This window comes from Silurus meridionalis, chromosome 12, assembly GCF_014805685.1.
Source record: "Silurus meridionalis isolate SWU-2019-XX chromosome 12, ASM1480568v1, whole genome shotgun sequence".
Classification (NCBI taxonomy): domain Eukaryota; kingdom Metazoa; phylum Chordata; class Actinopteri; order Siluriformes; family Siluridae; genus Silurus; species Silurus meridionalis.
In genome coordinates, this window is record NC_060895.1 from 22458649 (window position 1) to 22473264 (window position 14616).

The following is a 14616-nucleotide window of genomic DNA, read 5'->3' on the forward strand; positions in this document are numbered from 1 at the left end:
TTAAGGCTGAGCATATTATTTAATTCGCATTTAGATCAGTACGGATTTATAGTCAGACTTCTTAATTAGCAGGCAGAACCCTAGAGGAACCTTGGCTTTATGAGTCTGTGGTTTATGTTTGGTCCTGAGAGGTCTAATGATGTTTAACATCCTTCACTATGGACTGAGATATTTTCTGTTCATCTGCACTACAGACTTTTCATTATTTTTCTGTCTGTGATCAGTAATTAAACTCCAGCGAACAGTGAAGATGAGGTAAGGCATCTCTTAATATACTATACATAGTCACTTTATTGTCATTTAAAAGATATTGAATTGATAACTTGATGTTATTTGTATGGAATGTGTTCATTTATTCACATATTGCACTAAATGTAGAATTTTTTATTTACAATTTATGAATTTATTTATTTTGGTGTTTATTTTTATAATTAGTTTTTTTTTAATCTGCATGTCATACATTTTGGCTAGACAAATGGATGGATGGATGGATGGATGGATGGATGGATGGATGGATCTCTAAATACATGGAGGTATAAATGAATAGATAAATTGATAGATAGAAAAAATAAAAATAATTTCTGCAGCAGAACATTTGTTTGGTTGATCATTCGATGGCAGACTAAAACTGTTGGATTTGATCATCTAACATTTCCCTATGCAACAGATTCTCAAACTATCTCCTTTATATTACCGGTAAAATTCAGACTCCCTTTATGTTTATGAACATTATCCAGATATTAAAATCTAGTTATAGAAATACAGTATATACAATAATATTCTGTCTGGTTAGCTCCAAATCTCTTTTTTCCCCCTAAAGAACACAAAACCTGTATATTATTTGTATTCTTTTTTGTGGTTTGCTTTAAATGTCCAGAAAAACAGGTTGAAAGCAGAAAAAAGAACAATAAATGCAGTAAATATTAGAATCGTTTTCTAGACCCCTTTGGGTTCCCAGTCAGAGAAGATATTCGGACGCTGTATTCGGCGTATCATACAGCTACGCCTTTTCTTCCGCAGTTTTCACAGATTTAATTTAAAAGTGTAAACCAACAAGAAAGCAACAACAACAAAAAATATCCAAACATGTGAATCTTTTCTCAAGGCATCTTGAAAGCCCAGATGGATGAGGTCTTACACACCAAATAAAAAAATCTCCTCAGCTACACCCATCTGCTCTACATTCCCATGTTGCCTTGGAGTCTGAAGAGAGCAAGCTGAAGAAAAATATTTGTTCATCAATCCTTTCTGCATTTTTTTTGGGGGCATTTAATGTCATGCAATGGTAAAATTATGTATTTGAGTTAGAATAGAGATATAGAGATCCACTAGGTTAAATATTTATCCAGTAAAAGTAAAAGTGCTCCCTATAAACTTACTCAAAATGAAGCCTATCCTCATTTGGTTGATATCAAGTATGTGATTATAGTCTTTAAACAATACAGAACACTGGAGAGTGAGAACTAACATGAGCACTGGAATGTAAGATTATGATTATTGTTCTTTCTACAGTACTTTAGTGTCAGCTGACATTGTGGAACCAGGAGCTACTGAGCAACTCATAAAATAGCTCAACATTTAAGATCATCACAGATCCAACACCAGCTTCTCCATGCACGCTCAAAGAGGTCCAGTGTCCAAACACTACATGAAGTTGAATCCAACGTCTCTAGATGGTTCGGGATGTTTGCGGCATCTACTTCTTTAAAGGTCCACAATCTTCATGAGGTGGGACGTGACTGGGGCTGGAGCAACCTCAGGATGCCTCGTGATGAGGAGAGAAAGAGAAGCAGTGGAGAGGAATTAGCGTAGCTGCTGTTCATGATATTAACAAGCACAAGTTGATAATGTGCATGTGATCAGATGTTCTGGAGCACAAGGTTATGATGTGATGTGTGTTATGTGTAGGCTTTGCTAAAAATATGCATCTTTAATCTGCACTTAAACTGGGAGAGTGTGTCTGAACCCTGAACACTGTCAGGAAGACTATTCCAGAGTTTAGGAGCTAAATGTGAGAATGTTCTACCACCTTTAGTGGACTTTGCTATTCTAGGAACTACTAGAAGTCCAGAATTTTGAGATCTTAAAGAGCATGATGGATTGTAGCATGTTAGAAGACTGGATAGATACATGGGTCCTAGTTCAAATAAGGTGAGTTCGAGTCAGGAGTTTCATCAACTATTTATTCTTCTCAATGTTCTGCTTGCTGTTGAACTGACACTGAACTGTATGTTGGTGATAAGTAGATGTCACCAAGCACCAATCAAAACAAGTTTGACAGGGCGTGTGCTCGACCCTGATTGGTGGCTTGCTGCATGTTTGACCAGTTAAGTTTTTATCCTCATAAATAAGAAGTAACAACTGATTTCAAATGTAGTTGAGTAAATAGAAAGACTTGACTTTGAAATGCAGTAGTAAAGTAAAAGTCTTCCCTAATCAAAATACTTCAGTAAAGTACAGATATGCAAAAAATCTACTTAAGTACAGAAACAAAATACATTTATTTACTGTCCACCACTGATGTCATAACAGGTCCGTAAAACAAGTTAGTTCCAGTTCCTAGTCACGTTATAGGAGCAATGATTGATTGTTCCTTCCTCAGCATTTCCTTCTTTCCCCCTCTCTTTTATTTTGAAAAATAAATTTTAAACTCATAAAGAAAAAAACTCAAAGTTAAAGTTTTACTTTAATCACTGACACTTTCATAGTCACTTTTTTTCATTTTCAGTCCTTTAATAGACGTGAAATACACTCCCCTGACGGAGAATTTCAGTAATGAAACCTAATTTTATTCTATTATATTGTCTCTGTGACCATGTTGTAACTATGGAAACAGTAACATATCAAAATGACTGTGTTAATATCCAATGCATGTAAAGTTTATATTGAACTGAACTCATTTATATATCTGCTCTGGTGATTGATCTGATCAACATGCTGACATGGTGGAGACAGCATCCAGGGATCTGCAGTGAGATGTTACCCCATCTCACATTCTCCCACCACCCAGCTGTCGAATCAGCGCAGCATAAAACAGAATCTCCAGCTTCTCACTTCAGCGTCGTAGATTCCCTCACGACATTCTCTCGGTTAAAATCTCGCCGGCTCAAACGTATTTCTTCGGCCGAGTCTCCCACATCCCGTCGCCTTTCCTGGAAGTGCGAATGTGCCTCCTCACACCTCACACCACCACGTCCAGAGAATTTCAATAAGCTCCAGCCTCTGGCAATAAAGGAGCGAGCAGCGGGTGTGTTCTGAAGAGCAGAGATCATGCTGAACTTGTCAAAGTGCAATCACAGCTCGTACACACGGTTCCATACCTTGGATGAACTCCTTGACTCCTGGTTGAAGCTTGAAGGTTCTTGATAAAGATGGTGATTGTGCTCATGAGTGACCATCGTGTGCTTGTATTTTATTCAAACATTTGACAACGACAAAACCGCCAGCTGAAAGTGGCTGAAACATGAAAGATAGAGCTTCTTGATTCGTTACAGGTTTAATGTATGTTGTCCATAAGATGATCTCAGAAAAGACAGTAGAACAACAACCCAATCAACTGCAACTCCATCCATCCATTCATTAATCTTCTCTACCATTTGTCCTATACAGGATCTTAGGGGAGTCCCAAAGATCTCGACTGGATGTGGTGCCAAATCCATTAACACCCATTGGACAGCTTGGAAATGCTGATCCTCAGAAAACTGATATGTTTGGAATGGAGGAGGAAAAACACGAGGAGAACATGCAGGAGAGCTCCTCCACCAGATATGAGAACTAAAAATATGTTAAAAAATACCATATTCTTTTCATCGCTCCAAACCTGCTCAGATTAGACAGCTAGATTATCAGACTAGTTCTCTAGTCTTGTGTTTCTGCTCCAGGTGAGCTACTTAAACATTATGCAGTGGTGTGAAAAAGTGTTTGCCCCTTTCCTGATTTCTTATTTTTTTGCACGTTTGTCACTTTAATGTTTCAGATCATCAAACTAATTTAATTATTAGTAAAAGATGAAACAAGTGAACACAACATGCAGTTTTTTAATAAAGGTTTTTATTATTGAGGGAAAATTAAATCCAAAACTACTGGCCCTGTGTGAAAAAGTGTTTGCCCCCCTGTTAAAACTGCGGTTTATCACACCTGAGTTCAATTTCTCTAGCCACACCCAGACTTGATTACTGCCACACCTGTACACAATCAAGACATTTTTTAAATAGGACCTGCCTGACAAAGTGAAGTAGACCAAGAGAAAGAAATTGAGATATATCATTATAAAACAATTTCTAAAGCTTTGTAACTCCAGTGAACCTCAGTGAGAGTAGCTACTACCGTCGCTAGGTGTACCATGCATAGCTAACTAGTAACTTCTAAACCTTATCTAGAAAATACTATTGATAGTGTTCAGTGTCTACACTTTATAACTATACTATACCTTGATATGATATAGGAATACATGTTCTGTAGGTTGGATGTTTTAAAGGAGTTTGTTGCTAGTCAGCATGTGTCCTTATATGAACCAGTGCTTTAGTTTATTGTATATCATTGCTTGTGTGCTCGAAGCATAATTCACAGAAGTGCTCTTTTCTGTCGCATGTAATCCATTTAAATGCAGCACACTGGATTAGCATTTATATATATATTACTGCACTGTTGAATTATTAAACCTGATTGGCTAGAATGCATTGCAAAACCAACAATCGTAACGATATGGTGACACACATACAAGTCAAATAGGCTTTATTATCATTCCAACCATTTTACATTTGTGTTTCATTTGGTAGAAACCCTTATCCAGAGCGACTTACAAACTGAGCAGTTAAGGGTTGAGGGCCTCGTTTAAGGGCCCAACAGTGGCAGTTTAAGGGGGCTGGGATTTGAACCAATAACCATCTGTGCCAAAGTCCAATGACTTAACCACTGATCTTCCAAATCCCTATATAGTATACTGTAACCGGACCAAGGTACTACATTAAACATCAATTAACAACGGAACATAAAACTACACAGAAATATAAACTAAAAACACAAAGTGCACATGTGCAACATTTAGTGCATTAAAGAAAAAAAACAAGAGACAACATGAGACAAGAGACAGTAAACACAGTAACTGTCAAAAACAGTAGACATAGAGCCATCAGGACAGTACAGAAATAAATGAAAAAGAAATAATGTACATGTAAACATTTAGTTTAACAGTCAATGTAGTCAATGGTAAGGGAAGTTTTCCTATTATTGTGCTCATGAGAGTCCTGTTCTTGTCTGACAGCAGCGATGGCAAAAGAACACAAATTCTTCACTCAAGTAGATGTAGAGATACTCATGTTTTAAAAGACTCTGGTAATTGTTGAAGTACTGACTCCACTTTTTTACAAGTTAATGTAAAGAAGTTTGGGCTCTGACAAGTCAAGTCAAGTCAAGAGGCTTTTATTGTCATTTCTACTATACACAGTTGTACACAGTACACAGTAAAAACGAGACAACGTTCCTCCAGAACCCTGGTGCTACACTAAACAACATAAAGCTACAACACAAAGATACATAAAGTGCATCGAGTGCAACCGAGTGCAAACAGTGCAAACGAAAACAGTACAGACAGACAGTGCAGACAGACAGACAGACAACAAGACAAACACATAACACAAGATAGCGCCGACCAGTAAACCTACTGTATGCTCTGAATATACAGTACTGTGCAAAGAGAACTATAAAAACTGTAACCAAGAGTATATATAAACAAACACAATGCAGTGCAGAAAACAGCAGTAGCAGCAGTCAAGAGGTACAAAAACCAGCATGTAAACAGTAAAAACAGCATGTAAACATTATGACATGTACTTAAGTAAAAATTAGTCATTACTACTATCTGTTTAGTGTCCTGCTGGTAACTGGACCTCACATCATATTAATTATGACCTAATGAATGTATACAGGCTGAATATCCAACATATAGAACACAAGCAGAGAAAAGATGATGATCATGTGATCAGGAATGTCTCAGTTCTCAGTCATGTTTACATCACTGACTCCCTCTGTCTCATCCACATTAACCCCAGACTTTTTGTTGCCTTCCGTCTTGCTCGTTGTGAGCTTCGTGAACTAGCCTATGTCTGTGGTGTGTGAGAGCCAGGAAATAATACACCAGTGCTAGATTGAAAAAGCTGCATTATCACAAGAAAGAGGTTGATGGGCTGAAAGCGGCATGATGAACCAAAAAAATGTTGTCAGCAAATAGATTAAAACTAAAGTAACAATCCTGTTTTAAAAATGTAAGAAGTAGGAAGTACAGATATGTGTGTTAAAAATCTAATGAGTGAAAGTAAAAAGTTGTTATAAAAAAGATGTGGAAGCCAGGCAAAGAGAAGAGGTGACCATCTGTGAGCAGCAGTATGGCTTCATGAAGAGGAAGAGCACCACAGATGCATTCTATGCTTTGAGAATGTTGATGGAGAAGTATAGAGAAGGTCAGAAGGAGTTGCATTGTGTATTTGTGGATTTAGAGAAAGCGTATGACAGGGTGGAGAGAGAGGAGTTGTGGTATTGTATAAGGAAGACAGGTGTGTCAGAAGTATGTGAGGGTGGTGCAGGACATGTATGAGGACAGTGTGACAGCAGTGAAGTGTGCAGTAGGAACGACAGACTGGTTTAAAGTGGATTAAACCAGTCAAGGATCGACTCTGAGCCCTTTCCTGTTTGCAGTGGTGATGGACAGGTTGATGGATGAGGTCAGACAGGAGTCTTCGTGGATTATGATGTTTGCGGATGATATTGTGATTTGTGGTGAGAGTAGTGAGCAGGTTGAGAAGAGTCTGGAGGGGTGGAGGTACATGATGGAGAGAAGGGGAATGAAAGTCAGTAGGAGTAAGACAGAGTACATGTGTGTGAATGAGAGGGAGGGCAGTGGAGTGGTGCGGTTGCAGGGAGAAGAGGTGGAGAAGGTAAAGGAGTTGAGGTACCTGGGGTCAACAGTGTAAAGTAATGGAGAGTGTGTTAGAGAAGTGAAGAAAAGAGTGCAGGCAGGGTGGAGAAGAGTGATAGCAGGAGTGATTTGTGATAGAAGGGTATATTCTGAGGTAACAGGTGTATTTCCTTCAAATGAACAGCATTCCTGTAATAGACTGTATATCCACCATGTCTCTGTCCAGGATAAATATACAATTGCAAACAATTTTTAGGAACTCAGCAGGTAGGTTGCTCCACACATTGTGGAGAACTAAGCACAGATCATCTTCTAAGCCCCCCTGAAATCCATCTGTATCTTCCTGTAATCCCAAACAGACTCGTTGATGATGAGATCAAGTTTTTGTGGGGGCCAAAACCATCCCTTCCAGGACCCATTGTTGTTCTCTAGACTAAAGATAGTTCTTAATGACATTGCCCGTATCTTTGCTGTTGTTGTCCTGCTGGAGCCAATCAAACACCTCCCTGAGGGTATTGCATGATGAAAAAAGTATACGCCTGTATTTCTCAGCATTGAAGACACCTGACCAAATCTCCAACTCCATTTGCAGAACTGCAGCTCCAGCCTTGCAAGGAACATCCACCTTTGGGCATTCACACCACATATTGATATTTTTTTATTGTTTGCTCACTTTGCATTTTGTAAATAAATGAAAATCTTCTTCTTCTTCTTTAGGCTGCTCCCATTAGGGGTCTTCACAGCGGATCATCCATCTCCATTCCCCCCTGTCCTCTACATCTGCCTCTTTCAAACCAACCACCTGCATGTCTTCCCTCACCACATCCATAAACCTCCTCCTTGGTCTTCCTCTTTTCCTCCTTCCTGGTGGCTCAGCATTCTCCTACCCATATACCCCATGTCCCTCCTCTGCACATGTCTAAACCATTTCAATCTCGCCTCCCTCACCTTGTCTCCAAAACGTCCTACATGCGCTGTCCCTCTAATAAACTTGCTTCTAATCCTGTCCATCCTCGTCACTCCCAATGAACATCTCAACATCTACCTCCAGCTCCACCTCCTGTCTTTTACTCAATGCCACTGTCTCTAATCCATACAACATCTCAGGTCCCTCCACAGTCCTATAAACTTTCCCTTTCACTCTTGCAGATACTCTTCTATCACAAATCACTCCTGCTATCACTCTTCTCCACCCACTCCACCCTGCCTGCACTCTTCACTTTTTTAACACACTCTCCATTACTTTGCACTGTTGACCCCAGGTACCTGAACTCCTCCACCTTCTCCACCTCTTCTCCCTGCAACCGCACCTTCCACTGTCCTCGATCTCATTCACACACATGTACTCTGTCTTACTCCTACTGACTTTCAGAGATGAAAATACAGATTGAAAATCTATATTTTTAAAAGCGTTCTTACAGAAACTTCTCCATCTGCACAAATCCTTTGTACAGTTCTGTTTTTATTTAAAATAATATATAAATATATATTTATATTTCAACAGTGACAGTAAGACATTCGAATTTTATTCGAGTTTTGTTTTCTTTATTTTCTTGATGGCAATGAATAATTACATTTATTCAAAATTTGGATTGAAATAAAAATGTGTATATTTTTGATCACTGATTCTGGAGGTGGGATTGAGGTGCTTTAGGAGTTTGGGGTTGAACACAAATAAACAAATTATTATACAAATGAGCGATCAAGCAAATAAGTAAATATACAATGTATATTTATGTATTGCTATATTTTTGCTGCTACCAAAAACTTTTTCATATAAAATTTAAGTTTCATATTTTACATTTTAGCAATTTGTATTTATTATTTTATATATATATATATTTTTTAGGTTTTTCTGTCTGTATTGTGTGTATGTTTGATTGGGATTAATGATCACGCCGCAGTTTGCGTGTCAGGCAGTGTGTGTACTGTATGTGTGTGTGTGTGTGTGTGTGTGAGTGCTCGCGCGCCTCGCGGCACCAGTGCGTAATCTTTACATGCGCACATCATCAGTCTTCCGTGCGAGTTTTTTTTACCTCTCCTTCTTCATTCTACAAAATCAGTTCATCTCTCTCTCTCTCTCTCTCTCTCTCTCTCTCTCTCTCTCTCACACACTCTTACTCTCACACACACACGCGCGCGCGCTCTCTCTCTATCCACCTCTCTGTGCGTGGTGTGCTCGCGCGCGCGCACGCGGAACTCCGGACTGTCTCCAGCTCTCGCGCTGCGTGCACCTCGGAGGCGTGTTGAACGCGTGGAAAACGGCACCGCGTGTGAAACAGGGGGAAAAAGCTGCTGCTTAAGTCCGACGGGAGCCATGGACGTGTAGCAGACGGCGTCTCGGGTGGCACATGGACGGCGGTCAGTCGCGCGCAGAATCGCAGGTGAGTTGTATAGTAGTATTGGTATACGTGGGTTACACGCGCAGGAATGGTTGGGAGACACGGAGAGGATTGTCAGCTGCCTGCTGAGAACTTTTGCGATCCCGAAGCACGCAGTGGAGAGGAAGAGTGCGAGACCTCGAGCACACGTTTGCGTAGAGTGCGCACATACACACACACACACACACACACACACACACACACACACCTACACGCACCTTCGTCTCTGTTCGAGCTGGAGATCCACACTACAGTCATGCATTGTTCACGTTTGGGGAACGCTCTTGGACCTGTCTGGGTTTGTGTGTTAATGCGTTAAGGTGGAACGTTGAGGAAACATTGCTGGAAGGTTTCTGAAGAAGCCTCTAAAAGTCTCAGCGTTAAAGCATACAGAGAAAGTTTGAGCTGATGGGTTTCAATCAAGACATTTAGGATTAAAAAACTGAGCTGTAAAAGCTTCTGGGTTCTGGGAGCTTCTAAGCTCTGATGGAGATGAAGTGAAGAGTCCTGTATGTGATGTTTTTGGATCGGACCACACAGGCCAGCCTTCGCTCCTCACGTGCACAATGAGCCTCGACCACCAGTTCACCACTGTTTCTTCCTTGGAGCACTTTTGATAGATACTGATCACTGCAGACTGGGAACATCCCACAAGGGCTGCAGTTTTGGAGATGCTCTGACCCAGTCGTCTAGACGTCACAATTTGTCAAACTCGCTCAAATCCTTACGCTCACCCATTTTTCCTGCTTCTAACACGTCAACTTTGAGGACAAAATGTTCACCTGCTGCCTAATATTTCCCACCCAGTAACAAGTGCCATGATGAAGAGATAATCAGTGTTCTTCACTTCACCACTCATAATATTATAATGTCATAATATTCTGTGTGTGTGTGTGTGTGTGTGTGTGTGTATATATATATATATTTTGTATTACATGTTCAACACATTATCTAAGAATTTATTTACACAAGCTCATCTACTCACTGTGTCCTATTAGACTCTTTCTAATTACACCACACTCCTCTTTCTTCCTGAAGTGTTGCATGGTGTGTTCAGACCCCTCACTGTGAGTCTAAGGGTCTCTCGCTGCTGAAATAGCTCAGGGTTATACGTATATTTGACGTCTTTCCCCTGTATAACACATACAGGCTGTGTGTATGATCCTCCGATTAACAGTAACACATGACTCTGGTGCGCTGTGGTGTGGTGTGGTATAATGCATCTCAGAGCCTGGAGATCAATGCGAGGTGAGGCGAGGCGAGGGATTTCACAAAGCACAACACATCTGATACTGGGTTATTTGCCTTCAGGAATCGAAGAATGACAAATCGTACAATAAGCTGGAGATCGATTGGTCTGCTGCACATTGTCTGATCAGATCTGACCTACATTCATGCACTTGATCAGCAACGTTCTATCACAAAGTGCATCTTTTTTACATTCGGTTTACTCCTAGAAATTTCTTTGACACATGACGCATGGAGCTTGTTCACTGGGATCTTGGGGGGGGGGGATGGGGGTTTGGGGGTTTGTTTCAGACTGAACTCTGTTTTTGAGATGATTATCATTAGAAATGAATCATTAGAAATATGATATCAGTAACGCCGTGTGTTTCTGATTGCAGGTTAAGATGTTTCTTGTAGATGTGAGCCGCTAAATTTTGAATGAAATTTTATTTATTTGGAGAATCGTGAGCAAGGAATGTTCTGGAGCTGGAGCTTTAGTGGCGTAACCCTGATCTAGTTCATCATGGCTTTGGCCGTATCTGGTATTAACATTCCTCTTGAGTGATCTGGTCTGAAACCCGTAGATCATTTTGAAGATTTGTTTTCCACTTCACAAAGCAAAAATATAAAAAAAACAACAACATATGAATTTGTTTTTATCACACGAGGCAGTCACATGACCCATTTGACTTAATCAGTTGTTTGCTTTGATTGCGTTATTCAAGATGTTTTCAGATGTTTTGATGCTCTGAAGATGCATTGTAAACGCAAATCCCAGCAACACCAAGCTGACACTTCAGGGCCCCTGAGCAAGGCCCTTAACCCAAAGACTGCTTAGTTGTATGCATGAGATGAATGTATATTGATCTGGATAAGGGTGTCTGCCAAATGCAAATGATTGGAGAGGATGGATGGGTGTCCACCTTTTTTTAATGATGCGGTCGAACAGTTTGTCTTTGTGTATAATATTCATCCCAGACCCCCCCCTGCTGATGTCTTTTTAGTGATCTCTAGCTGAGTGGTTAAGATGCTGGACTTCTGATTATGGGTTCAGATCTCAGCACCACCAAGCCCTTACTTGCGCCCTCAACTGCTCAGTTGATATAATTATGAGTCGGTCTGGATAAATGCCATATGCTATAAATATAAATCTCTGAGACCCACCAGACCCTCGTTCACACCTCTCTACTTTGCTATCAAATTGGATATTAATGGCAGATTTGAATACTATCGGGTCTCATCGTCTCGTCTTTTTCTCATTCTCATTTATTCGTAAAAAAAAGAAACGTTTCCTGCGAGGTCGCTGTACATCCTAAACGCCCCGTTACTACTGAAATCACACCTGTGCTAGCAGTGAAAACTCGGAGCGCTCGAGTGTGATCGGTTTCAAATCCGGCGACTTGCATTTCCTCACGGATTTTGATTAAAATGTGAATGTGAGAATATTAAAGAGTAGGTGGAGTGCTGATGTGTAAAAAAGGCACTATTTCTGTTTTTCAGCCATCCTGCATGCTTGTTTCATCAGTCCCCTGTGTGTGTGTGTGTGTGTGTGTGTGTGTGTGTGTGTGTGTGTGTTTGTATGAGATGGGTTCCTCCACGCTATGTGACTCATCTCACCAAATTTTTCGCTGTCTTGCCAATTTTCTGAAGTGCATGGCCCCGGTAGATGGCTTTGGACCCGAGCCAGCTGCACGCGATTTCAATCTATCCTCCATAACCTGTAACCTCATCTGCCTCAGAACCCATGAGCCCCTGCGACCGTTGCATTGACGTCATGGACTTTTAATGATTTATTTGTGTTAACCTCGAGTTGAATTTTTTTTTTACAAAAAACGCGGCAAAACTGGACCAACAAACGCTAATAAAGTACTACTCAGGTGTTTAGCAGTTCTTCATGGTAATCTATTAGAATGGAATCAAAAGATTTGTTGCTTCTTGAGCATACATGATACCACTCAGGTTCTTTTTTACCCACAACACTTCACTTCTCGCTATGATAGCCAGCATATGTGACAACACAGCCTTCAGGGAGGAGATCCAAATCATTGTTTCACTAACAAACACCCTTATCAAGTGTGTCTCCAGCATTGAGTTCCTGGATGTCCATGTCTGTGAGGACTTTTCTTCAAGCTGTCACTGGGCCACTGAACAAGGCCCTGCTCAGTTATATAAAAACAAGATGGCTGCAAAGATACAGGTGTCCACCGAAACCCGTAAATTGTTGTTGAACCGAATCAATGTATTTGCAGTAGAATTTACAGTACAGACACTCCCCACTTTACGAACTTTCACGAATACGAACAAACCTGTCCTCAAAGAAATTAGTTCGGAGTCGAAAAAAAATCTAAATGGAGGAAAACCGCCGCTGGCTAGTCCTCAACCGTAGCGAGTCTACATGATGCGCTCTGGGCAAATCAATTTTTTTAAGTACATTTTTCTTAGTTCAAAATATTGTATACAGTATTTTGATTATTTCGATTTGTTTGGGTATATTTTATTGTTAATTTGATAGTATTTATAGCTCTTACACCTTTCGAAGATAAGCGTAGTCAATAATTTACGAGCAAATTCATGCTACAAATAATCGTTTGGAACGTAACTCGTTCGTAAGATGCTTGTTGATTGATTGCGCTGTGTGTTGCAGCGTCCTGATTAGTTTTGTGTTAGTTTTTGTTTACATTTATGCCATTCGACAAATGCTCTTATCAAGAGTGACTTTTATCTGATTTATACACCAGAGCATTTATGGTATTTAGGGCCTTGCTCAGGGGCCCTGGAATGGCAGCTTGGTCTGGCTAGAATTTGAAACTAGCTTTAACCACTACGCTGCTGTACCACCTCCATTTTTTCTTTTGCATATCCCAGCAATGGTAGGAAGCTGGGGTCAGAGCGCAGGGTCAGCCATGATACAGCACCCCTGGAGCAGATAGGGTTAAGGGCCTTCCTCAGGGGCCCAACAGAGGCAGCTTGGCAGTGCTGAGGCTTGAACCCCCAAATGAAGAGCTGGACAGACTAATAAAATAAAGCACCACCACATCGTTTTCTTTCAGTAGAGATAAGCAAGGGCTAAATTCTGGTGCAGAATGATCAAGGATCTCAGATCTGGTTGAAGGTGACCACATGTTTGTTCACAAGATGTTTCAGGGTGTATTTTTTATTTACTTGTGTGTGTTTGTGTGTGTGTATTTATATATCCGCAGTGATAAATGCTCTACTTTCAGTTTGCATACTCTTCACAGAGATGTTTATTGTTTTCCCTACCCATAACTGTCTCGTTCGATGTGATTCTCCGTCATCCTGTACATATTTTTCCTGTCTGGTGATTTTAAAACGTAATGCTAGATGCACACTGTCAGAAAGGGGCGAAGAAGATGCAGATTTTCCCTGCATATGGACAGTATGTGGAGAAGAACCCGAGCAGGGATCGATAGGAGGAAAGATTAGAACGTGTAAACACATCCTGTCAAATCCATATCCTGTTAGGGAAGTTTTTTCTACTTCCTGTTGTCATGTAAGACAAATGACTTATCATTCAGTGCTACAAGCAGATGTGTGAAAGCTCCAGAGAAAGCCTTCTCGTTTATATTCAAGGGATTTCTCTTCTAGGTTCACTCGATTGAATTGTCTGCCTGTGGGGATTTGTGTGTGTGTGTGTGTGTGTGTGTGTGTGTGTGTGTGTGTGTGTGTGTGTGTGTGTATTGGGAATGGCTTTGACCGGGTCACCTTGACCTCTGCATCATGAGCACCATAATCTTGCTGACCGCTGACATCAGGCCGTACTTTTATAGCCTGCTATGATAGTTTTATTTAATTAACATCATATTATCCAGCTTTAAATCTTATAACAGTAAAATATATTGAATTAAAGGACACAGAAGGCCGTCAGATGAAAAGAGAAATGTTACTGGGGCATTTGGGTATTTAAATTTTTTTGCTCACACTAAGTATATATGTTTATACAGATACATAGATAACGTGTGTGTATTAGTGATGGTAAGATTTCCCGATCCTGCATTGGTGCGTTGGCATCAAAGTTGACGATTTCGCTAAGTTAATTTGTATCGTGATGCATTTTTTTTAACATATTTGCATCTG

The 14616-nt window shown here is 40.3% G+C and overlaps 1 protein-coding gene across 1 annotated transcript in view; it reads left to right on the plus strand.

The window, feature by feature from the left end:
• The first annotated feature begins 9030 nt into the window (after positions 1–9030).
• Positions 9031–14616, plus strand: part of robo1 (roundabout, axon guidance receptor, homolog 1 (Drosophila)) — a 285171-nt gene continuing 279585 nt past the window's right edge. Inside the window, 1 exon segment of the mRNA XM_046862548.1 lies at positions 9031–9297. The gene's annotated coding sequence lies outside the window, so the exon portion shown is untranslated.